The 7,614-nt window shown below is 46.2% G+C and overlaps 1 non-coding gene across 1 annotated transcript; it reads left to right on the top strand.

Moving 5' to 3' along the window:
- The first annotated feature begins 5,552 nt into the window (after positions 1-5,552).
- Positions 5,553-5,654, top strand: LOC116089532. The gene has a single exon (XR_004118337.1). It is a non-coding gene; the product is annotated as a U6 spliceosomal RNA (small nuclear RNA).
- Positions 5,655-7,614: the final 1,960 nt, after the last annotated feature.

The following is a 7,614-nucleotide window of genomic DNA, read 5'->3' as shown; positions in this document are numbered from 1 at the left end:
CCGCCCCTCATCCTATGCCCCACCCCTCATCCTGAACTGATGGGGAAGGGAGGTACCAGACCCACGAGAGACAAGCTGAGCAGAGAAGGCTGCCTTGGGGAGGGCATTGCAGGTAGTGCACATCATCCCAGCAGGAAGGAGCTGGGAGAATATGCCCCGCTCCTCACCTTCCTTGGGCCCCTTATCGCCTTCCCTGCCTTCATTAAGCAAATGATACCAGAGCCAGCAGCAACTCACTCAAGTAGAAAAAGAATGCCCTCTGGATGAGCTAAAATCGGTAACCCATTATGACCTTTGGAACAATCCGATGAGTTTTCCAACCTAGTGCTTCCTTTCTCAAGCCAAGACTGGTGAGATGGCTCAGCGGGTAAGAGCACTGACTGCTCTTCCAAAGGTCACGAGTTCAAATCCCAACAACCACACACTGGGTCACAACCACCCATCATGAAATCAAATGCCCTTTCTCAAGCCAACAGGCAGTGGCACTTGTTTTAACCAATAGAACTCAGACCTACCATCTCACTGTTTTATTCTTAATGGTATAATCACACCAAAACCCCCTTAATTGTTTACACACAAGCACACAAAAAATAAACAAACAAAAAGTTTATATTAATAACTCCCCTCCCGGCTGGTGAGATGGCTCAGCGGGTAAAAGCCCTGACTGCTCTTCCGAAGGTCCTGAGTTCGGATCCCAGTAACCACATGGTGGCTCACAGCCATCGTGATGAGTTCTGACGCCCTCTTCTGGTGCGTCTGAAGACAGTTACAGTGTATTACACCGGAGCGAGTGAGGTCAACTCCTAGCAGCCACATGATGGCTCATGGACATCTGTACAGCTATAGGGTACTCATACACATAAAATAAATAAATAAATCTTTTAAAAAAAATAACTCCCCTCCCTCTAGCTCACAAACATTGGGTTTAATTTCCTGATGTGGATTTGATTTGTCTGATAAACAAAAAAGCTCAGTTTATACAGCTTTGCTTTGTTTTGCATGGGCTCATCTCCTTGGGAACAGGACAGGACAGGTGAAGGAGGGAGGTGAGGAAGAGGGGTGGGTAAGTGGAGGCATTGGAGAAAATGGATCAGTAGAGAGAGCGACTCGGGAGATGACCAGAACAGTTAGACAGCATCATGAATGCAGACCCCAGCTCATAGACTCTATACTCTCCAGTCCCGCCTTCAAAGCTCGGGCCCAATCTCTGATCCTGTACATCTTTAGACTTGGCCCATTGTTTCTGCCTGAACTCCAGTGCTTGGTCCCTTTTCGGTACCCAAATGTGTGTAACATGTAAGGTCACCTTGTCCAACAGCCTGGGGCTAGTTCCCCGACTAGTCTCTCTCCCCTCGCCCGTGATGCTTCCCCAGCTCCCATGAGGGAAGGATCCAGTCAGTGGCCGTCTGAGGACTTCTTCCTGGATGGTAGGACACTCAACAGAAAGTGTTTCCCTCCCTGTCCCACAGAGGTCACCAGAGGATGGGAGCAGGGAATCCCCTCTGTCGTTTTATACTCAGTCTCTTCGTTTTGTTTTTTGTTTTTTGTTTTTTTTTTTTCCCCAAACCACTACACCAAACTCAGAAAAGACTTGGGGAAAATTAGGACACACTGCAAAACAGAGTCAACAACACTGGCGAGGACCAGGTAAAGCTTTGAATAACTTAATCTTTCCAATATCATTTCCAAAAGGCAGTGCAGTGTGGCCTCTCAGTATGATTCCTGGCTCCACCTGAGAGGCCGCACGTAGGAGGGAAAGAAGAGGTTTCTTATCTGGCGGTGGCTGCTGCCCCTTACATACCATAATGGATCATTCAAGGAAGGTCGGGATTAAGTTTTGTACTCCTGCCAAGGAGAGAGAGAGGAATAGAAAGGATGCCGCTGGCTTCCTCCAGTTATACTCCTTAGAAGCCTCAGGACACATGGGCAACCTGAAAGATATTTGCCACAAGAAAACCAAACTAACCCCAAGACCCAACAAGGAAGTATTCACTGTGCTCACAATGAGGTGTACATCAGCATTCATGAAGCTCATGGAAGGAATCACTGACACAGTATGACTGAGTCAAACATGAAGAGGGAGGAGGAGTTCATTTCAGTAGACAGATGAACTATTTAATCTGCAACTGAAGCGTCTACAGGCAAGACATGCAGAAAGCAATTCCATGAGTAACATGTAATAGGTTTTTCATAAAAATGTCTGCTGCCTGCTTCTCTCCAGCTCAAAAAGCCTTTGTTCTCTCTCTCTCTCTCTCTCTCTCTCTCTCTCTCTCTCTCTCTCTCTCTCTCTCTCTCTCTCTCTCTCTCTCTTTCTCTCTCTCTCTCTCTGTCTCCCCTCTCCCTCTCTCTTGCTCTCACTCTCTCTCCCCCTCTTCTCTCTCCCTCCCTCTCCCCCTCCTCTCTCTCCCTCCTTTCCCCCCACCCTGTGTGTGTGTGTGTGTGTACATGTGTACTAGCACTGTGCATTTTGGACAGCTCCAAAGAAGACAGCCCTGGGGACACATCCAAACCATGTGACAGAAGGAAAAAGAAAATTAAAAAAAAAAGATGCTGGAAAGGTCCATCATTTATTTAGCATCACTACCCAAGGCCAACTGTACTAGTGGTAGCCACGGGATAGATCTAACACTCAGACAAAAGAAAGTCATAGAGTGGAACAAAAGGGGGAATCAGCTACTCCTTCCCTTCAACTGTACCTCTCCCACTAACCTGCTTCAGAACTCCAAGTTCAGATGGGGAAATTCAATTCTGTCGGTGGCTGAATTCTACATAAGGGCAGTCTCATAAGGGCCAGCCTCAGGATTTATCAGGAATCTGAAGACTTGATCAATTTCGAGGGCGTGGGTCCCTCCCAGAGTTCTTAGCCTAGAAGGGTTTCTCTATTTCTGGAGTGGAACATCATTCAAAAAGTGCCGATGCCTTTGGTCTGGGCACCACGCGTTGAGACCTACACACTGGCTTACACAAATAGACATTGAAAGTCTCACTGAACTGGTCACCAGGACTGAAGGCCCAGGAAGTTAGAGCTTTGAATGTCAATAGTGGGAGCCAGAAAAAGGGCAGGCTGGGGGAAGGTGTGAGCCTCTGTCCTGTTCCCAGACCTAACAGAAAGCAAATTCTAGAGAGAAAGAGAGAGATGACTGAGAATCAGGTGGGATTCAAGAGGGCCTTTTCCAGTTGTCCCAAAGAAGAGCTCACTCCTGGATCCCTCCCAGGCACACAGGCAGCTCTCAGAAGCTCTCGGAAGCCAGACTCTACAGGTTTGGGACAAGCCCACAGTGAGGCTCCGGGCCGGGGCCACCCATTCCTTCTTGTTTCTGTTTACTGTTCACATCCAATACTGTCCCTCCAGACTGGAACAGTACAAATGAGCACTCTGCCAGGGACAGGGGGACATCTGTTTTCTCTTCACGTGTTTCTCATTCTGATTCTTCTCCCCTCCCCTCCCCCTTTCGTCTTACTCGATCACAATGAGGCCTCCCAGAAATAGAATTCCGACAAACTCCGGGAAAATCCAAAGGGTCCACTCAGCTTAAACTACAATTGAGAAATCTGCCTGCTTAATTCACCCACTTTGAGACAGAGAGCATGTGTTCCTCGGAGTTGGAGACAAAAGAGATGTCCCTCCCCCAAAGCACACAGCTCTGCGGGTTTGTTTCAAAACTGCAATTAGAAAGGGCTCTTCGGATTTTAAAAATGGATTTCTAAATAGTCCATATGGTACTTTTCCCCCAGAGAGAACAGTTTTCAAAGGTCCAGTTAGCTAGGCCTTTGTATGCTAAGGAATGTGTTTTATCCATCAAAGATATTCTGTGGGTCAGACAAAAGACTGTGGATAGAACCTTAAAAGATCAGGGATGTCCCCTGAAGGATGTTAGCCTACCTACCTACACTTGTTATCCAGTAAATGGGGCAACCCTGCAATACCAGGCTGTGTCATGCAGAAGACTGTGGCCTCGTATAGTAAAGGAACCTGTTGGAACAGGAATGACCTGCTTCACTCAGCAACTCTGTACACCTGCTTTTGTTGCAAGAGGACAATCCTTTAGAAAAAAAAAAGGTGCTGAGCCACAACTCAACCACCATCCCATTCCTACTTCCACATAGAGCCTCTCTGCAACCCAAAGAGTCGGTCTGTCCCTAACAGAAGCCCTTACAAGGATCTCACTTAGCAGCCCTGCCTTCCATCCACCATGTTCCTTGTGCTCACAGCAGAAGGAACCAGCCTTGTTGCTCCCAAAAGCATGTGAAAAACACTTAGCAAAGTAGCTATCTTCCCCCAATCTCGCTTCAGTTACCATGAGATGGGCTCCCATCACAAAATCCATGGCTTGCTCAGCATTTATAGCACCAGCCTTGTCCGGATACCCCACATCTACAAATACTCTGTCACAAAGGTCCCCTCCCCACTTACAGCCCCACACAGAGGAACCCAGCCATCTGCTTTTAGATTTCAGCCTTCCGCTGAGCTTCCACCTTGTTTTATGGGAGAGGATTAGGCCTGGATTTCCTCAGGTGCCCCGGTTTCATTCTACCTCGACAGTCAGCTTCTCCATCTCCAGCCACATGTGGAGGCCGATAAGCAGAGCTCAGACACGATTCCCACCTAACGAATGGTCCTTGTCAGGGAACTTTAACCTCCTCGGTGTTACCCATTATGGAGCACATCCTTCACTCCCTCAGGAATGAGCTTCAAGACAAGCTCCACAGGAACTACATAGCCAAATGCTATCCCATAAAGCACGTGGCTGGAGGAGTCCTCTGCCAAAAAACGGCAGTTTGTGTGCAGTAAGTCTTACCTTCCAGGCGAACAGAATAGCATGGTGGAAAAACAAAGAGAAACTTCCACGAACAGCAATGGAAGAGGAGTACAAACCCAGTATGTGGTGCTAGGCAGGTGTGCTGATGGCTTCCTGAAATAGCCTAAAGCAGTATCAACCCCACTCAAGACCTATGAGGCTGAAGGAAGTTCCGAAGACCTCCAGGTGAATAGAAAGCATGTGAAAGTGAGATACCACTGGCTTAACAGCCAGGGGTCGGGGCGGGGGGGGGGGGCACACGCTGGCCCTATGTTGCTGGGAACCTGGGAGTCATGTAGGGAAAGATTGCACTGCTTTAGAAAGCCCTAGGTTATAGACCTAACTTTGTCCCCCAGGGAGCAATTTGGGTCAGTCTCTTCACGTCTAGGAGCAGCCATGAATGAGCTCTGACTTTTAACTTGACCATACCAGAGAATCATCTGGAAACTTTCGGGTGGCCAGGCCTCAACCCATAGATTCTGTTTTCCTTCTTATTTGCTAGAGCCTAGGCATCTGTGTGTGTGTGTGTGTGTGTGTCTGTGTGTCTGTGTGTCTGTGTCTGTGTGTGTCTGTGGGTATCTGTGTATATATGTGTGTATCTGAGTGTGTGTGTGCACCTGTATGAGAAAGTATATGTATACATGTGTGTGTCTGTGTGTGTGTATCGGTGGTGAATATCTGTGTATGAGTATCTGTGTATATGTGTGTGTATATCTGAGTGTGTGTGTGCATGTGTGTGAGAAAGTATATGTAGTGCTTGCTTCAGCAGCACATATACTAAAATTGGAACTATACAGAGAAGATTAGCATGGCCCCTGCGCAAGGATGACAAGAAAGTATATGTTACATGTGTGTGAGTATGTGTGTATATGTGTGTGTGTGTGTATGTGTACATGTCTGTGTCTGTGTGTGTGTCTGTGGGTGAGTATCTGTGTATATGTGTATGTATCTGAGTGTGTGGGTGCATGTGTGTGAGAAAGTATATGTATACGTGTGTATGAGTGTGTGTGTATATGTGTATGTGATTGTGTGTGTGTTGTATATATTGCATGTGTGGAAAGTGGTACAGAGACCAAAAGTTGGAGTGAAATCTCTTCCAATATCACTCTCTACTTTTTAAGATAATGGTTCTCATTAAAGCCAGAGCTCACAGATTGGCTAGACCGGTTGGCCAGCAAGCTCCAGGGCTCCACTTGCCTCTACTACCCTTAGGCTAGGGTCACAGACATACACAACCACCCCTGGCTTCTACATGACTGTCAGGGACTGAAACCCATGTCCTCATATTTTCACAGCAGGCACACTACTGACTGAACCTTCTCTCCAGCCCTAACACGAGGATTTCTACAAGCTAATTACAATGTGAAGCAAAGGTTTGCAAGCCACTGTGCTAGAGGGCCCAAGTCTTTCCAGCTCTCTGAGCACGGACTATTTGGCCAATTCGATGGGACTAGATAAACAAATGTCAATTTAAAAAAGTTTGAGAGACCTAAATCAGGGACGATGTTGGGACAAATTTGTTTTGTTATAGACATGATTTAAGTGGGAATAATAACAATAATTAAAAGGTCTAATGCCTTAGGTTCCACTTAATTGAAGTCGTGCCCTGATATATTCTTTTAGCGGATTTCCTATTTCATATAGGGAGATTTGAAAACATGGACTCTCTTTCATCCGAGTCTTTGCTCTTCAATTCAATTTGAGGAAATTGTTGACTTACTTGTCTATTTTTGATTTGAAGTCACTTTAAACATGTATAGTGAGTGTTGTCTTCTAATACTGACTCATGATCTGCTCCAAATCCACATGCTCATGGATGTAGCAAGAAGACAGTTCAAGACAAAGATGAGCTGTTTTCCATATCCCTTTGGAATCGCTATGCTGCGTCCCACCGCTTCCTGGGTGGATGTCTGGCTGCTTTATTTGGAAAAAGACGCCATGCTTTGGGCTTCCACTGACTGACCTATTTAGCTTCCCTACTTTGGATAACTTTAGCTAGGTAAATCAATTTCTATAGCCTCTCCTGAGTTGTCACTTTTAGTGACAAGCAGAAAATTGAAATTTGCAAGCTATTAGCTGTTAAGATGATACATGAGATTTTAAGATTTGTTGAGGGAGGAGGAAATATCTTTTACTGTCAGATGAGGAACCTTTTTTTTTTCTTAATTAAAGGCTCCCTTATACACACGATGTAAAATCTTAACAAATAAGAATGTGTTTCAGCTTATAAGAAACAGTCATTTTGGTAGCAGAGAATCAGGAACCAGTTACTCCCCCATCCTCCGCTTCTCCTAGGGCCCCTCCATATATTTGAAAGCTGCTTTCTCTCAACAAAGACCAGCTTTCTCTAATTTTTCATTCTTCCAAGGAAGGGTGGCCCTCTCCACCTCTGAGCTGACACGACCCAAGATCAAGCCTGTGAGTTACATATGATCAGCATCAGTCTCTCAGTCGTAGTTCTGAAGGTCTGGAAGAGAGAACTGTGATGGCCCTGGGCAAACCAGGTGTCCACATCTGTTCATCTACACTCACTAAGGAAGAAATGGCACAAACATGGCTGCCATCACCCACTGTGCTTGAGAATCAACAATGGAGGGCAGAGATAAAGGACCATCCGGCAGGATTCTACTACAAGAAACCCTTCAGCTTGAATGACAGAATTTGAGGGGCAGGCTCTCTGAGATCCACCACTATTCCTCCAACTTAGCCTTGTGTCATGGCTAAGATATCATCCCCTACATCTGCTTAACAGTAGGGGAAGTAACAGGCCATCCCGGCATCTATATTGTCTTAAGAGGAGCTTTCATGTCAATGA

Source organism: Mastomys coucha, unplaced genomic scaffold (genome assembly GCF_008632895.1).
Source record: "Mastomys coucha isolate ucsf_1 unplaced genomic scaffold, UCSF_Mcou_1 pScaffold14, whole genome shotgun sequence".
In the NCBI taxonomy this organism is placed as follows: domain Eukaryota; kingdom Metazoa; phylum Chordata; class Mammalia; order Rodentia; family Muridae; genus Mastomys; species Mastomys coucha.
Note: the sequence above shows the minus strand (reverse complement) of the source record. Positions and strands in the feature narration are given on the sequence as shown.